At 31.1% G+C, this 20,346-nt stretch overlaps 1 protein-coding gene across 1 annotated transcript in view; it reads right to left on the bottom strand.

Moving 5' to 3' along the window:
* Positions 1–20,346, bottom strand: part of LOC131853580 (trissin receptor-like) — a 96,939-nt gene that overhangs the window by 42,590 nt on the left and 34,003 nt on the right. The gene's annotated exons all lie outside the window — the stretch shown is intronic.

Here is a 20,346-nt window from a genome sequence, read left to right as displayed (position 1 = left end):
TCTTCAACTAGTTAGACCCTCACAATAGACTTCGTGAAAATAAGACCTGCATTGTTAATTTAGAAAGTTCAATCATTGAGAACATTATTATATAGTTAAATCTGTCAGATTTAACATATTTCTAATTTATTACTGAATTGTTATAATACATAAGTAAAAAATGTGTCCTTTACAGGACAATAAAGAAACTGGTAAATTAATTATAGTTAACATTAATTTGATTTTTAAAAGTATTTAAAATCAAATTCGCCACTGATGATCGTTTCTGATCGGTGGAAAGAAAATGTGTCATATTTCTTCAATTTTCTTAGTGTTACAACTGTCTTGTGGTTGAAATTATCTAATGATATGTCATTTTAAATCAGTATATTCAGGTGTGTTCAGTATTCAAACATTCATCTGTTGAATTATAGTGGATCTAAATGCAAATTCACCTTTTGGATAAAACGAAAGAAATTGATTTATCCAAAAGGTGACCGTATGATCCAAAATGTGATATAAAAATAGGAGACAGAAAGGAGAATAGTTGAAGCGGATTCTTAGAATTGTTAATCAACCGTGCTTAATAAATATTTTAAAAATGTATAAAGAGCCTTGACAGATCACTTAACGCACAGCGTACGCAACTAAACCTAGAATTCTGTAGAGTCATATATATCTTTATTACATAGTTATCCAATAAGAAAGAATTACCTAAATTTCCCACGGGAACCTAAATCTACTATATATCAGCTGCACAATTTCATCATCATTTACGTTCGCGTTTACGAGAATTCAATATGTAGGTATTACAATAAAAATATTTGTATGAGTTCCTTCAGAATCACGATAATACAAATTACACGAAAACATTTCTTTTGAATGTAAAAAAGTTAATTCAACTGAGATGACTATTTACTGAGTTTCCTCAACATATGATGGATGTACCTATAGCAACAAAGGATACGCATTACCAAAATAAGAGCTCGTATGCTATTTCATCTGAAGAATCTGTAAACAAATATTAAAAGCCTCAAAAAATACTTTCTACATTTTAGTGAAATATACATTTCTATGGCTGCGATATTTATTTTCTCAATACGATGAATAATATGATGAAAGTCTACCTAATAATAATATAACATTAATTGATATCTGTTCATTAAATTTTATTGAGGTATCAATGGCACATTTGTTACAAATTATAATTATCTTTGTGTGTGTTTAATAAGTTTTAGCTCGATTAATTGTGTACTTATTTTGATTAGTATACTTGTAGTCGATGTGCTTTTTGAAACAGTTATACATATAAAAATTGTGAAATTATATATTTAATACAAATTTATCCAACTTTTATTAGTCATTTAAATTTTACAATTCAAAGTCAAATACTATACCTGTAGGTATGTAATATATAAAATGAAAATAAACCGATTGATTAATTTAATCTACGATGTGCTATAAAAGAGCAAATATACCGCTACGAATATATAATGTTTATATGACATGTCGATGCGATTTCGATTTCATGCTGATTCGATTCCATTAAAAGTTAGTCTGCTAAATTGAATTTCAATTGATATTGGGATTAGATTCAGGAGTAGATTTGCAAGTAACTCTAATCTATATCTATACTAATATTATAAAGAGGAAAAATTTGTATTTTTGTATGTATGTTTGTATTCAATAGGCTCCGAAACTACTAAACCGATTTGAAAAATTCTTTCACCACTAGGAAGCTACACTATTCCTGAGTCATATAGGCTATATTATATTTCCAAAAAAATTAGGGATCCGTACTAAAACTTTAATAATGTAACCCAAGGTATACAAATATTACATAAAAAATACCTAACACCGCGTGCGCAGCAAAAATATTGATGATAGAACAAAATGATTTTTATATTCTAGGGTAATTGTGTCACCTAGGAATGATACTCTCAATGAAATAAACTAAAATTACAAATCAACCGACACCGTAGCTAATATCGAAGACGCAGTTCAGTTAAAAAACTATAAATAAAAATTAGTCTATTTAATTAGGTAGGATCAGATAAAAATGTAAAATGTAGTAAAAATGTCGAAGAGGGATCTGGTGTGAAGATATTTTTCTAATACCATATTGTCAAATAAAAGTCTAATCTAAAAATCTTCATAAAGCTACTCGTACATTTCGGTAATTCTCGTGTTATGTATTACGAAGTATACATAAATGTGCTTAACATATAAAAAAAAATAATCTAATTAAAAATCACCTTCTCGAAGTCAGTTAAAACTGACTCCTACACTAAGTTTTCCTTTGGTATTTTTGTTTTTGTTATCAACGTAATTTAATTAGCAACATCAATGGGTATTGAAAAGTAATTTAATTAACAACGTCACTCAATGAGTATTGGAAATTAGTAACTTTGTAACTGAAAGGACATAGATAAGAACAAAATTAATATTCAGTAACACTATATTATTAACCACAGTCACAACACAGATAATGCCGACTGTTAATCTTTAACATGGCACACTTTACAAGTGATAATAATAAAAATAAATTACTCTGGACAATTAACACAGCGCCACCAAGTCTCGTGGTAAGCAGAGCTTGTCTTATGGGTACTAGACAACTAATATAAATACATAGATATCTATTTTTGTAAATACATTTAAAATATTAAATATTTTTGTATATACATAGAAAACACCCAGACTGAAGCAAACAATAAAACTCATGTAAACAAATATATGCACACCATGCGAGGAATTGAACCCGCGACCATTGGAAGTAAAGCGGTGTGCTTAGCCGCTGGACCACGCAGGACGTCTAATAATGATAAACAAATAAAATAAAATGCATCCAATGACGTATTCCACCGTTTATCTGTTGTCAGAAATGATATATTGTTCCGATAACTGCAGAATTATTGCGTTGATATTAGATAAAAACTAGATGACATCCCTAATTCTGAATACTTAAATATTTACCTACTAGTGGCTAGACCCGCAATCCTCCGAGCTGTATGACTACATAATAACGGCCTTATCCGTGTGGAAGAATGTAGGGCTCCATTCAAATAGTAATGGAATTTTTTGTGTACACACATGTAGCGCTGCTTATTTTTTAATTGGTCATAATGGAATTACACATCCACGTCTCCATCCCTTACACTAAGCATAAACAACTGTTTATGCTGAACGTTACGGGCCACCAGTGGTGGATATCAAATTCGCTAGGCGGAACCGCGTGGAGATGAAACTGACTAATAATTCCATTGCTAGCAATGAATGGTGCACTGCCATTAGTCTTTGTCTTATTAGTCAATATTAAGAATTATACTCCTTTCTCCTACTGTTGAATTTAGAATTTTCTCTTTTTGGCACTTGATTGAAAGTAAAAGATTATTTCCTTGAACCTATTATATTATTTCACAGTAACATTATTATTAAATATATATAGAAATGATAAGATTATGTAAATATAGGTCAGAAATTTCAGAATTTATAAACAGCAGCATATTACTAATGCAGGTCAACATAAAGTATGTACTCATATTTGTAGAATGTAAACATCTGCATAAAGACAGATCCGTGCAAACCGCAGTAGGCAAGTTATTTTATGTTTCACAAAGGTGGCTGTATCCACAAACAAACACCATGAGAGCTACCGTATGTAGTCTGCCTGCTCCAGCTTCACTATCTATTAATTATACGAATTGCTTTAATTTAAATAGATATTAGGTGTATACTAGTAGGCATAAAATTAATTTAATATTACGTTATAATATAGTACAGAGAAATACGAAAGAAATACTTATTTCAGTTTGTTCTTTAGAAAACTAGTAAATATGTATAAGTTAAACGAGCATGAAAAATGTATGGTATGTAATTTGTTTTTAATTTTGATTATTTTATACTGAATGAGACGATTTGCATTTATTATAGAAATAAAAAAATGTAATCTAATTACATATGTAAGAATTATTGTGAACAATGAAAATTTCTTGCTTATCAGTTCATATATTTAAGAACGAGTTGAGGTAGATAATATTTTTGGAGTTGATAAATAAGGAAAAAGGATTAGGGCCAGTTAAAGCAGATCGTCATTGAGATTTGTGCATATACATACGTTGGCGTAATCGAACACCGGTGTAATTGAACAAGCAAGTTCTTAGTAAGAAAGTTTGCTTGATAACAGCATAAATTTGGCGATACAGATGTAACTTTACTGCTTACTTCGCTGATATGATTTACTCAACTAAAACTGCCAGCACTCCTTTAACGTAGTATATTTAGTTAATAAATAAACAATACGAGTAAGTACCTGCCTGTACTTGAAAAGGGCAAAATAGTGCTGTCCCTTTAAATAAATTTAAGTTGAGTAGGTGTGAGACCAACAGTAAAGGTCTAAAAATAAATCTGTGGTTAGCGGGATGCATAACTCGAGTAATTTTTTTTATGTTACGATGGTATCAAACAAGCATATGTCCCTTTCTGACGGTAAACGAGTACCCTATAGACGCCTGAAACACCAGGGGTGACACGTGCCCATTGCCAAGTGTATAATCAGACTTCGTAATATTTCTATGATGGTGTATGCCATGCCAGCATATACCATTAGCGTTAGCAAGGGAACCATTTTATAAACATTGATAATAAAATATATACCTAAATCAAATTTTAGTATTTATATTATAATAAAATTATTTCGCGAACTTTTTTATAAATATTTTCACGAATAATTTGTATAACAATTTATGTAATTTATGTTATATTAAACAAAAAGGCTAATCGTATGAAAACGTAGATATATTTTTATAGTTAACTATGAGATATGAAAGCATTGCGTATTAAAGTTATTTACGAAGTGTTTATGTTCGCATATAAATACATGATTATACGAAATGCCTGTCTTCTATTAGGGTAGGCAGACACAATTAACGCCAAGTGCTTCAATAAACAGGCGTCTTTCGTTTCTCCAACATTCATCAATCTGTTCATACAAGCTCTTTAGTTACGAGTACCATTTATTTAAATTCTATTGTCACATACACAAGTCGCTGTGAAAGCAAATTTATGAAGCTACGAAATTGGTGTATATTGAATTGTCAAACCAAATTATTTATATATCTATACATTTAGAATGATATCAAATTTAATCAATATCTCTAACAACATACGTCTTGAATTAATGTTATCAATTGATTCGCTATTGTCACTGTTAAAGAGTCTCAATCAACATTTTATTCTTTAATAAACTGTAATAGTATTTGAGACGACTGACCCCACCTGAGACTGTTCTGAATACGTGTATCGAACTTAATGTATAAGTATACATTAAGTTCGATACACAAAATAAATGACTTCCGTGTAATGGAAGTTATTTATTTCGTTTGTTCCAATCGCTTTATTGAAGTTTATTATATCTACGAGTAGACTATACGATGCTCATACTTCAGAGGGTGTGTAATCTGACCAAGGTAGTCCTATTCTATGAATATTTAAAAAATTTATTAACTGACCCTCATCATCTATGAGTATAAAAAGTACCCTACGACCAACTCTCAGATCTTCCAAACATATGCCTAGAATCCATAGAAACGCTCTAACCATTTCGGTGGAGTCCGATAACAAACACTGTGACTCGAAATTTTTATATAATAAACTAGCTGACACCGCAAACGTTGTTTTGCTATATAATTTAAAATCACTATTAAAAAATAGGTGTTGATGCTAGAAGTGCGAAAATTTTGGGGATATAACAAAATAAAACATAAATTATGTCGAAAATAAGAAAAAAATTTTATGGGCTGTACCACCCTTAACACTTAAAAATTAGTTATAGACTTATTCTCAGATCTACTGAACATAAATACAAAATTTCATCAAAATTGGTTAAGCCGTTTCAGAGGAGTATAAACACGAAACTTGTGACACGAGAATTTTATATATTAGACTAGCTACTCGAAGCCACTTCGCAGGTATGTACATGTATGTATTATATATTCTCACACCTTTCTCTTGAATCACTCTATCTATTAAAAAAAAACAATTAACAATCCGTTGCGTAGTTTTAAAAATTTAAGCATATTGTTTTATACTATGTAATGATGATGATGATGATACAAATTGTATTTTGACTTAAATATTTTGAAGATCGATTTATTTACAGAGACCCTCTGTAAATAAATGATCATCAACATCCAAATCCGATCTCTGATTCGATATTGTTAATTAACTGTTGTCGCTGATGTAGTGGCCGTCACCGTGTCATTATTTGTCCATTAAAAATGCCATCAGTTCGCTTGTAACAGTCCTAAGAGGATAACGAACGGCAGGTGGAAAATTGGCTTACGCCGACTTTCATTTTCGCCCTGTAATGAAAATAATCTTCTTACTGGACATAACAAAATGAATCTGTAAGCGATCATACCACTTAACATACATATGCCTAAAATATGGAATACTTAGCCAAGTGTGGCTAATGTTGAACATTTATTTAATTCTAACAATACATACAAGGACAAAATATTTTGTGAAACAAGCAAGTTATTTTTTATTAATGTTTAGCTATATACAGAAAAAGTTGTTTCTTATGCACCATATCCTGAATGTATAATTTAATCCCAACGCGTTCACATTTTAAGGACACTCGACATTGTTCGATAGATTTTTTTTGTTTTATTTGCTATGTTTAGGCAAACGCACAGACCATATAGATCTGTTACGACAATTATTACGACAGTCCCTCAAAGATCCAGATTTCAGAAGTGAAAAGTATCCAATTGAATTGCGAAATTGGTTCTATAGAAAAGTCTTAGTATTCCAAATATATAATAAATACGGTATAAACTATTATTTCATGTTGTACAAATATATACGATTAGTGAACGTGCTCCAGCATCAAGGAAAGCTAAATAGACAATTGAGCTATTGTTTTTAAACTTGCAGCAGACCGCATCTTTGGGTTATACCCTATATTTACCTATATAATGGGTTAGTTTTGTTATATCTTTCGTTACATTTTGGCGCAGCAGTAACTCCGTTAGATGGACAAAATACTTTAGTTACTGCAGGGAGGCCCAGCCGTAATTGAAATAGCGTTTGGACAGATAGTAATAGATTAGTTTCTGTAGAAAGTTTCCCGTATTAAGACGGGAGGTGGCTTGACTTTGTTTAGCCTAATAGATTGTCGTATAAGAAATGTATGTAGTAAATGAAAGCTTACTAGTGTTACTTGTTACTACCTATACATATTATATGTCTATATTGTTTTTTACTTATTGTTAGTCAATAAATATTTTTTGTTATTTCAAAGAAAAGAGATTTATAAGTATTCTTAAATATTTCTTTCTTACATAGTTAAAAAGGCAACCATTTTAAAAACTTTCAAGTAACATTACAATCGGCTGTGAAAAGTTGATTTCTAATACGACAGATTTTTTTTATATTTTTAACGAATAGGTACCTACATACCTATATACATCATAATTTTACAGTCTATTTATATCGCGAAAGCATATTGAAATTTAATACTTATTTTTCTGTTAAAAATTATTTTGTAAGTATTTACTTTCATACGTGTTTACACATTAAGTTGATTTACATCTGTCGTATTATTAGTAAAAAAGATTTTAAAAATATGCTCATTTCTATTTCTATCGTTTTTGATGTTCTACATAATACCGTACCGAACTGCGGTATTTTCATTGCTGAATTAATCAGATCTATCTATCCACATGGATAGATAGTGTAAATAAAAGCAATTAAAGTAAACCGTCATGAGCATACATAAGTACTCTAGAATATCCAGATTCTAACTAACGACTTCGAACTCAGAGACGTAAACCTAGGTTACGATGCTCTCCAAAATTCTGTATAAAGTAGTACAGTCTCTTGTGTATTTACAACAATTTTATTTAATAGGGACATATTGATACTTTACACATGCTGTATGTATGTGAATGTAGCGTAAAGGTAAAGTAGAATTTGAAGTAAATTTCCAAGAAGAATATTTACTTACACTTACATAGATCTGCACTTTAGATTTGTGAATTAACATGTTAAGATTATTATATTTTAGCCGCTGTATGTTCCACCAAATTTCTCAGCTCTCGGCTTCCCTCGCGTAGAATAGGTTTAAAATACTATTTCTTCTATTATTTTTGGTAATTATTAACATTCTTGTACTTTATTTCAAGTAACATATTTACTAATTGCTAATGAAATCTGAACATTGTTTATACTTTTAAGAAATACGATGTTAATAAAAAATTTTTTTTTGCTAAAATTGAAAAATTATTTGATTGCATTTTTTTACGTTCCCACATGTTTTTAAGAACCTAAATTATGGAACATTTAAATTCTTCATGAATTATAATTCAAGAAATATATGTTATACTGGTACTTCATAATAAAGCACTATTGCATTATATACAGATAACAATTTTTTTATCAAAATATATGACTACGCTACCAAGTATTTAGGACAAGTGATTCAATAATGTGTGGTCATATCGTCACAATTAATTTGGACAACGGCGGCAAATGCAGTGTCTAATCTGATAAGTACTAAGGTAGGTAGATGTATAATACCTAAATACTCTTAGCAACCGATGAATGCCATATTTTAATATTGCATACCTATTTTATGAGAAATATTTAGATATTATATTAGATACTGAAATATACGTACGGTTACAGGTGTTATATACATTTTGTATACGATTTCTGATCTGGTAACAATTCTGAATATATTATTATACATATACCTTATAGGTATTGTATAGTAAGCAAAGCTAAGAAATTGCCTCCGGCTCAGTTGTTGTTAATTCATATCGTAAGCACCGGTATTTATATTACGTGTAGCTATTAGCTAATATATTATTACCTAGTACTTTGACTAAATCACTTGCCGTATGTACCATCAATAATACAGACTGGCCACCGTATATAACTAAGTTATAACACGTTTATCTTAATTAAACTCTAGCCAGGGACTAAGATAACCACTACAAAGGCATAAGTCACCCAGCCCACTGCTTCCAATTTTCGTATAGTTGTGGATATTGAGATTTGATTTAATAGTTTGTAATGGAAATTTGGGTTCATACTGTATCCAACAATGTTTCACATAGTGAATTTGGATAACTATTTATAGTAACAAATTGATGTATTCGTAAATTATTTCCTTATTCAATCTCTCATACATCATACAGTACAGTATCTACGTATAAAATAAGAAGCGTTTACGTTTTTATGTCACTTGAAATCGTTTCTTATCGTACTAATATTATAAACGCGAAAGTGTGGATAGATGATTGTTAGTGTTTCACGCAAAAACTAGTGAATATATTTTAATGAAACTTTACGCGGGTGAAACCGCGGGCGTATCCAGTAGATAATAAATAGGTTCTTTTCTCTTAATATACTACCACCGAATACACCTTTAATGTATAATATTGACTATTAATAATCTATACATATTATGAAACAAAATCCCCCGCCGCATGTAGGTTCATCCTGTCTAAAGTTAGATAAACTAAAGTTTTCTGTAAATATCTATGCGGAATCATGGAGGGTTTATAGTACTTAATAAATAAAAAGAAAATTGACAATAAATTATTGATGGACTGAACGCCTAAATATGTGACCGGATGTTGAATCAATGGAGGAAGCCCATTGTATCGGTAAGTGTTCGCTTAAACGAACAAATCTACGATTACGATTAATAATATATTGTATTATTGCTAGTACGTTATCGTAGTGACAACTGTGGTCACACATAAAAATGATGTTCGAATACTTGAGTGAATGAACTCGTGTACCTTGTTTTACTACTGTCTGCTCATTGCATCCTCTTTCGATAGTTAAGAAGTTCAAGGCGTGATTTACAGGGATGATTTTCTATGCTAAAATCAACAAGATCACACGCGAAGAGTTTTACCATGGGACCGATAGATATCTATCCGTCCCTTGGTAATACTCTTCACGCGCACTCTTATTAACTAGCCATGATGCATGACAGCAATGTACGACTGCTTTTTCTATGCGTTAAGTAATGAACATCGATGTTGAGGGTTAATAATAACAAAAAAGGAAAGAAATTTAATATATATGTACAACAAATATATATTATGTGTTTTTAATTGTTAATAACGCCTGCCGCTGTCTCTCGGATTTGTTATCAACATTTACATCACCGGATAATCAGTTACAAATATAAATTTACACACATTTTGGTGTTTGCCAGATTTGAGATCAAGACCTCTCAGTCTAAGTCGAGTTATATCCATTATCCCACATAGGCTTATGCTAAATAAAATAAAAATTACTCCATAATTTATACTACTACTGCACTACAATGTACTAGAAATGCGACTACCTCCTGATCTAGACGACATACTACCACTCTATTGATGCTAAATTATTAAATGAAATAAAGCTACATTAATTTGTCGTTTATTTATATGCCGCGATAGACTGTAAATAGTCGCGTGTGGTCTACATGAAACTGCGGTCGTCATTCGCCATCGTATTATATTTCAGGCGTCAAGTAGCTGGCTTAATAAGGTGTTTTTGGGTTGTAGCGTGCCATAAGTCGGCAAATTTCAGGATAAGAGGCATTTTAGTCCTTTGGAACGTCAACGAACCACTCATGCATTGCCATTCCGGAGGATGGGTATCACATGTCGTATGTACATGTATATATAACAATGATGTACGTAGCGTTGTTCTTGTTTCACTATTTTGAATACTGTGTAACCTAAAACAATTAAACTATATTTACATTCCATAGTAAGTCATATAAAATACGCACTAATTATATTAGGGTAGAAAAGAATGTATTCTCTATCTCCGTATCTATCTCTATGCTTAAGGTCCTTCCGTGACGGAAAAAAATAACACTTGCTTTAATGGAATCAAGTACCAAACAAGAAACCACGAAAATCAATTAAGCGCTACTGTCGACTGTACTGAAGAGTACTGTACCAAGAGGATTTAAACCTCTAGTCTAGATTAAGTAAGCTCTAGCGAGAGTCCGTTTCTGTACGCCTAACATACATATATTCTAGGAATAAAGTTACATCATTTTCATTTTATTGTACCTAACATTCCTAACAAGAATCCCGAGAATAATTTAGGTACGAAAATGATTAGTCTTAATGATTTATACTATACCTACATATATGTATGTTTATATTTACTGGGGAATTATACCGATGCTTAAATGTTTATACCCTTTTCATAATATAATTAAGTAATTTAATTACGAAAAGGTTTGCCCATAATATATGTATGCGAATATAGTAAAAATGGTGAGGATTATTGGCGAAGTATCTGTATTTATGAAAGTTCTTATTGTGGTGAAATCTGCATAAATGTGTAATAAACCGGACCCGGAAATATTCAGTAGTAGCACAGATAACATAATATTACATAGCCGTAGTAAAAGTAGTCCTACCACTTTAATACTAAATGCTAAAGTATGTTTTGAATGAAAGTAGGCATAGATAGATGCATGGGGGATAGTTTACTGCTCTTTTACGCAAAAACTACTGAACGGATTATGGCAATATAGCTTATGCTTGAGAATAACAAATAAGATAGATATAATAATACAATTTTAAAAGATAAACACAAATAACATTATATAAATAAGGTCATGTAGGAGTGTCTAGTTAAAAAATAGTCCACGCGATTAAAAAAAGTAAACACCGGATTAGATTCTACACTTCGAAAGGGTGTACCTACCAAAAGAAACAATCTTATATCTAGATGCCTACTCAATGATAAGTACATTACTCATTCTTAAGAAATTCGCTATTTTTCTTAATATTTTCTTTATTTAATAACTAGCTGTTCCCGCGACTTCGTCCGCGTGGAATTTAACTTTATTTTTCGGTTTATCAGTTATTTCAATATTACAAACAGACACTCCAATTTTATTTATATGTATAGAAAGATAATCTTTCATTTCACCATAAACATTAAAAAAATAAATTAAAACACAGTAACACACAAGGAATGTAGTTTTAAATACAGTACCTAACAATATTGTGTAATTTGAGCTAAAATAATATCAAAACAGTAATTATATCGATTCAGATATTAAAATAATACCCCTGTACAATTCACACAACGTAAATTAAGTTTGTCCATAATACTAAGTAATTAGGGTAAATAGTTTGACATGAGGTGACATGTCAAACTATTTACCGAGGTCTGACATGTCAAACTATTTCCCTCATCCATTTCATAAAATATCAGACCATTGTAACTATTATAACATAGCTATGTCCTCGCGAGCTATATGGACTATTGGTATAAATGTATCACGAAGGCCGAATTTTAATTTTGCCGAAAAAAAACAAACGGAATATCGAGTAATAAATAGTCCGTAATATGCAGTGAATCTATTGTGTTTCTAATGTGAAGTAAAGTGACGGTATTTCAGCTTTATTGGTTATTTTACTAAGCGGCACTCAGTCCATGATTAATGAAGTCAACGTCAGCTCCTCTGACGTCATTCCTCGTAAAACGAAGCTTGTTTTACGAATGAAAGTTATACGACTCGTTAGCTCAGTAGGTAAGAGCACCGATATCTACAATTGTTTGAACATCGGAGGGCGGAGGTTCAAATCCTTCACGAGTCGATTTCTTTATGCTCTTTTCTTCACAATTGTCACATATAAACTTACTTTTAGCTTATATCTACTGAAGTTATTAAAAATAAAAAAGTCTGTTTTATATCTAATGACTTACAATTTTAATTAGAAAGAATTACAATTTTATAGTAAGTATATGATTTTATTAATGCAAATAAATAATGATAATGTTCTTATATTATCAAGATTATTGACGAGTTGAAGAAAAGATGGATGGATTATGTAAAAGACGATGTAAAAAGTGACTCACACATGATAAGACGAGAGTGATCAAAATAGCTGTTCTAATTTTAATAATAAAAGAACAAGAAATAAAACAATTTGTCACGATTTGGATGAAATAGAAAGAGTTGGCGGCCATCCAAATGCATTGAAGCGCATGCGCGCCAATACGATAGTAGCCAGCTGCGGCTGGCCGAAAAAGATAGTGCACTGAATTCCACGCGTATGTGCACGCAATAAAACACAAAGCTCTTCAATATGCTCTCACTGAGCAAAAAAAAGTATTGATACTTTCCTTATGAGAATAAAACTGAAATTGAATCTATGCAATAACGTATATTGTTGGAATATTGTTCTAAAAAGAGGCTTGCAAAGTTTTGTTCAAAATCTAGATGTTATGTGCGTGTTGGTCTGCTTTTTTTTGAGATGAAATATGCGAAAAAAGGGTTGTAAGGGGTTGAAAGGTCAGATGAAAGGTTTGTGTGGAAGTATCATAATTTTTAGAGCTGGAAGCTTGAAACGTATTTTTAGGCTGATGATTAAATATAAATAAATATCAAATTAAAAGTTTATAAAAATGTTACCCCTTAAGGGTGAAAATAAAATAGGATATGAAAGTTTCTATGGAAAATCCACATTTTTAAAGCTAGAACAATGAAACTCTTTGCTTTGGATTTTTTGGGTTAGATTATTGTATATTTTTTCTATATTTGGTCAAGGTTACTATAACACACAGACGATGTCGCGAGCACAGCTAGTATCTAATACATTTGGCCAAAATATAGTAAAATACCTACTATGGTATTATTGGTACTTATGGTATGGGGCAGGAACCTTAATTCTATGCGGCGCCGGCTGCTAATGATAATGAAATGATGAAACCCTTAAAATTAATCTGTACAACTAATATATATGTATGTACGTTTAAAAAGGTCGATGCCTACTTTTAAACAAAAATGTTTTGTCCCAAGTGCCGCGGGCCTGCATGCGCTGATTTGACAAATCTAAAAATAAACGCCGCTAGACTTTTTATTGATTAAATTGAAATTTGACAGGAAAACGTAATTATTTACAAGACTTTGAGGACACGGGCTACTTAGAATAATTAAATAAATGAAGGCGACCATGAAATAGCTTATTATTTCATACTTAGATGTCGGCTTTTTTACTAAAAGTACATCTAAATGCGCTTAAGTAAAAAGGAAATAACCAATAAAGTACGAGTATTTGCTTGTTAACAATTTTTTAACTCATTAATTTGGCTTCTTTTCTTTCTTTTTAAATGTGCTGACACTGTAGATATAATGAAAGTGGTCTGCAGATTGTGATTGGTGTCATTTTCATTTTCAAGGAACGACGTCATTGTCTTGAACACAGTTTTGCTGAGCTGACTAGACTTGAAATAATTTTTGTTACCGAATATCAGACAAGACTTTAAGAAACCCAAAATGTTGCAATAAATTTAGTATACTTTTTTTATGGTATCTGTTAAAAATCCAATTGAGTATCCGTTCTTGTTGTGATCAAATATTACCTATGTATATTAAAAATTCGCCCTACTCGTGGCTATGGCCGACAAAAGCATTATCGGTACTGTACTGTGTGGGAGGCCCATAATTTTCTCAGCCATTAATTAACCTGTGTGTGACGTACTATACGTTGTTGAATTATAAACAGTGATATCTTGTTTTCCCGTTCATTATTTTTGTTGTGTACCTACTGTCATTAATATTATCTATATATGTGTAATTGTTAAATTAATTTAATAAGCATAATACAATAATTGTTATTTATTTTGATAATTGACTTCCACATAAAGGTATGGTATGCTGTGTATATATACTTAGATACTGTTAAATTACAAATATAGTATGAATTTATTAAAATAAATAAATATTAATTTCAATTTGCTCTGTAGTAGGTATCTAGTAAAGTATCTAGTATTCACCCAGAAGTAATACAGAAAGAAAATATAGTTCAAAAGGAATTCCACGTTCTTTCAACCATTTTGGTGCACAACTTTTGTAAACTTAAAATATTAAATAACAAATAAATATAGAAATGTGATGAAAATACGAAACCAGGACACAATAAAATATGTATGTAAATATATAAATATCTTGAACCAGTGGTATGTAATTGGTATGGCGAGAGAACAAGAAGGTAGGTACATGACGACACGAATATGTAATTTTTTCCATTTTAGTGAACGCGATTCTTTAGGTATTAACAATTAAACGATCATTCACAGGTAAATACCTGTGAATGAAGAGGAAACTAAAAACGTGATTATTAGACAAAAATAGAATAGAGGTATGTATATAATATATTAACTAACAGTTCTGTATCATAGTAGAAAAAGTTATATATCTATAATAAATATAAATAAGTAATAATGTATTTAATAAACTTTTAAAATAATAAAAAAGAAAAGAATAAATTTTAGTATTGCAGTCAGTGCCAATATAAATTAAAAAAATAACCTACTTGTAATACTTTATTTAGTAGTACTGTATTAATAATTCATGAATTTTAATAACTCTGTCAATATATATGTATACAAATAATTCGTAGGTACTTATTATTAGATATTTTTAAATTAATAAATAAGACGGAATAAAAGTGTAGACAAACCACTGCTTGTGACAATTGAAAACCGGTGAAATTAAAATAGGGACTTAAAATAAATATCCCTACTAACATGTTTATGAACACGGCTTTTATCAAATCTATTTTTACGCCCCGTAAGTCTAATATATTAATAAAATATTGAAAGAAATATTACAAACAACGAGACTCTTGTACCGTTAATACATATTATTATCAATAAGGTAAGTAGCAGGGTATTAAAAAAATATTAAATACAGTATCCTGAGGCAACCCTTATGTCCTTTGCTCTAAGCCGCATAACGAAATATACATATATTTTTTTAACACTTCTCGTATCACAATGTAATGTTTTTAGATATAAAAATTCCTTGATTTATTTGCAATTTTATAATGCGTACACACCGGTCATAGATGAGACATAGTCAGGATACAGAAGTGTCAACACTAGGTGGAGAGATACAACATGTGACATTATACATGCAATACATGCATGTGTATACTTAATGCTTGTTGGAGATTAACTCTCTGTTAGTAGTAGTAGTCTTAATCCTATAGAAGGAGAAATAAAGAATATATTAAAGAATAAATTGTAACAAATCAGAGGTATTGTCAACTGTCGCGTTAGGGTAGTTGTTATATTTCACATGCGTGACATGCCTACATTTGTGGAAGTATATTTATTAAGAGTTGTGATTTCAAAATATAAATATATATGTATATATATTTATATTTTAAATCTAATATATTTATATAAATATATACATGTAGCTAGGATGCGCACAACAGAATCTTACCTTTTTTTGTTTGGGTAAATGCCGACAGCAGAACTGTGCCTAGAAAGTATACCTATACAATCAATAATCTGACGAAATGTTGTGTGTTCGAGTATATTACACAGGTGCTGTGCTACAAGTGATTTATAGTATTTGGATAAGATCACGCCTGTTTCATTGAAATGGGTCATCAACGACAGATGGATAATGCTATCGACATGAATGGTAAATATCCATACCAAGATATCTCTATTACTTGTACCTTTGACTATAATCGAATAGGTATGTAAAACTCTGTATAAGTTATAAAGCATTTATATTAGCTTTGTGAATGTGAATTTCAGCTAAACTTAAATTTAAAGAGGAAAGGTTAAATTTTATGTTTCTTATGAATACACACAAATAATCCCTTCAACCAATCAACATTCAAGGGATTCAAAATTACGGAAGCATGAGCCAAAGTTTTAACTCCCCAGCGACGACCTTAGACAGTCATATCCGTCAGGCAGGAGTTGACCTTCAGTCACCCTATAAATTCTAACACTGGTATGGAGAGCTGACGCTAATATTATTAGATTAGTTGGATGTTTGAAATCTAAATAACGATTTTAAAAATGTTTGCACCCATAGAATGTTCCATTAACAGTGCAGTATTTTAGAGAAAATTTGAGATCCCTATAATAAATCGCTTCCATGCGAAACAAAGCAGATCGAGTCTTTGGTATAAAATAAAACAGGCATTCTGTTTTGAAGGCAATATAATAAAATGGTAAAAAATAGGTACTCAAAATTAATAGGCTCTCAAAATATCTACATAATATAAGTCAAATAGTTTGAAATAACACTGTGTGCGTGTAAAACATACGTCAGCACATATATTATTTATTGAACACCTTAAAGTTCTCAACGCTTAAGTAGGTAATAAATATAGTAAGTGTCTATTTTTGCAAATAAAATACATATGTTTAAAATGCTATCGTTTATTACAATAGTAAGTGAAGTAGAATTACATTAATAATTTATTTTTGCCTATTCAAATTTAATTATAGATCAAGTGATTTTGGTAAATTATTACTGTAACCTATGTTGAATTATATATGTAATCGTGTACTGTTAAATTGTTTGTTGCTAAATGTGTCATTTTTGGTAGATTTTATCTATTTGAGATTTGTGTATTATATTTTATTATAGTTATAGGCGTGGCTATAGTTTGTGATATTGTATAGAATACTACCTACTAGTTTCAGTTTTTTTATATTCAAAACCCTTTTTATGTCCTATTGTATTTAAAGAAAAAGCTTGTAATTTGGCCGTTCTCGCCATTTTTACAATACAGAGTATATTATTTTTGTGTTATTCGCGGAAATTTACTAATAGATTACTAACAAATCAGATATTAAGCTATGTACAACATAATCCCCATATATACACGTGTCGTGTGTTGCCGACCCTGAACCTTACTCGCTCCTCGGGGTACCCGCTCCAGCAGCTTTCTCCCCGCGAGATTACAACTCAACAAAAGTAGCATTATTTGTCTGTGGTATTTTCTGTGGGAGCGGGGTTTATTGTTTTAACTAATGAGACAAGTGTCAAAGGGCGTATCGTTCAATTACACTGTTTTAGAAATTTTACTTTCGAACATCTTTTTTACTTGTAGTATTTTAGACACAAGATCATTAGGCACCCTTGTTCAGTGACCAGTGGCTGTGGGAGTAAAATTAGCCATTTCTCTCACACGTCCTTGCGACGATAAAAATCATTGGAAAAAATAAAAATATTTTATATTGATGTGTTGATTGTGTAGGTATCGCTACTTGTTTAGTTTTTTAGCAGTTAAATAGTGAATTAGTGCTTGGAGTTTAGAATACAGGTAAAATATTGTACTATTTTATTTCATTTTGATCTACATGGCCCTATGCTGTTACAGATGAGCGCGGTCTCTCAACGCAAAATCTTAATGCAGAGTAACTATACAATTTAAAACAAAGTTAAAAGGAGACATAAACAAATGGAATGATGCCAAGTGATGGTTGAGAACATTGTTGATTGTTCATAGAATTCTAAATATTTTTATTAAATTTAGGCACATCACTTCCTTTAAAAAAAAATTAGATGACAAAATTTAATTTTATACGAGTGATTTTTATCGAGTTAGACTTAAAAAGTGGTTTGCGAAGGTACCTTAGTGTCAGCTAAGATATGTTTCTGTTGATGGGTGAATATACGGATGATTACAGAATATGGAAACATCCGGAATGGAAAACTAAAAGGGGTGTCACATGACCTCCATAGTACTTTTTATGTGTGTAAGCGAAAGTTACCACTTACTATCAGACATGCCGTTTGCGTTTTTTTTTTTCGGATTACTCTAATGTTGTTGGGCGCAGCTGGCCTTTACAACTTCACCGGACGTTAGGGGGCGAGTGCAGGTGGCACTCCAAACACGCGGAAGGACTTATGGAGCGGCTGAAGGCCAGCTCCTGCCTGACGGATACGACTTTAGTCTGAGGGTACCACTAGGGGTTCGAACCTCGACTCAGGCCGTCGTAATTTCGATCCCCGTTTGAATTGGACGGGGGATCGATCGGAGGGGAAGCCGTTTGCGTCTTCGTCTTTCCAATTACATAAAAAACCTTTATAGAAAAGCAACAGACTACTACAAATTGGTGTACTCATGAAAGCAAACAATTCTATTGTGCGGGGATCTGGAAGCTAATGGAGGGTGCTAAACCGCTTAATAACATATAAGTCTTTACTACCCGCGTTCGTTGTTACGCTCATTACAGTGCACTTCCGTTTAAGCAAGAGAAGTGTTAAAATACGTCTCCTAATACTAATGTTCTTTATGTACGTTGAGTAATTGAACGGAAATAACAACACAACGCGTTGTTATATTGGTATTTTTGCAGTGTATTTATTTATTACATACAAAAATGAATTTTCTTCTTTTATCTGAACGCAAAATTATATTTGTATTGGGGTCACGTAGGTGTGATATCCTAGAATCCAGAACTTCCTCAGAATTGAACCAAAAATATCGATATTCATAGCCTCATACGGTTTTGTAGATAGTACAGTATTAACTATAATGCAGAGTCACGAATTAGGTATCTGTATTTACGAAAGGTTCAATAAGAGTGGAAGCTAACTAGATGTTGGGTGAATAAAATAATAATTTGCTAGAAAACTCGGGTGTGCATTTACTATCTAGGGTTCTACTGCCAACTATAAAATTTTAGTATAGGTATTTTAATATTTAAAGTGTGTAAACGAAGGTAGAGTCATAATCTAGGTAAAAGGGTTGGATAAAGAAAGTTAAATTTTATTACGAATAATATTATTTGCCACATTGTCCTATTATATAAAATAAATATTACAAACATCCTTATGTTGTTAATTTCAGTAAAATACTTTCGAAGATAAGGAATTCCTTGATGATATAATATCTACACATAGTTTCTAACTATGGGTAGATAGGTATTGTAACTATGTGTATATATTGTTTTCATAATAGTTTTTGTAGGAAATTATACGAAAACATCAAGCTAATGGTAATAAAGCATATAGCATATATAACATAAAGCTAATGGCTAACATATCTGGTGTTACCTGGCCACTGTCGCCTATAGGTATACTTATACATATAAATAGTACCATGGACATGACGTCATTAGGGGTGCGTACTCTTTTTGTGGTTCTATTCCGGAGAAGACATAATGACTCTGTACCCAGTAACGTTTATAAAAAAACAGTTCCAATTTACTCCCCCATCAATATAAATTTAGATGTAGATAATCTAAATTTACATTCATGAAAGAGTAAATTGGAAAAACAGAATTGTACTTTTTTAATTGGTATTGAAAGTCAACCTTGTTTGAATCTGATATTTAATCCAATTCCATATAGGAAAGAAAAATAGAATGCATTAATTTTTAAATGTGAAAAGTATTAACACTTTTCACATCAGCTATAATTTGGTTAAAAGTTTTGTAAAGAAATAACTTATTTTTTTATAGAAATGTTTTAAAGGACTTTGCTACATTTAATAATAGAAAGTCAGTCCTATAAAAAGATTTCTGTCCAATTTATATGGAGTCAGTGAGTAC

This window comes from Achroia grisella, unplaced genomic scaffold, assembly GCF_030625045.1.
Source record: "Achroia grisella isolate CSIRO2021 unplaced genomic scaffold, CSIRO_AGI_Agris_v1 utg903, whole genome shotgun sequence".
NCBI lineage: Eukaryota > Metazoa > Arthropoda > Insecta > Lepidoptera > Pyralidae > Achroia > Achroia grisella.
Note: the sequence above shows the minus strand (reverse complement) of the source record. Positions and strands in the feature narration are given on the sequence as shown.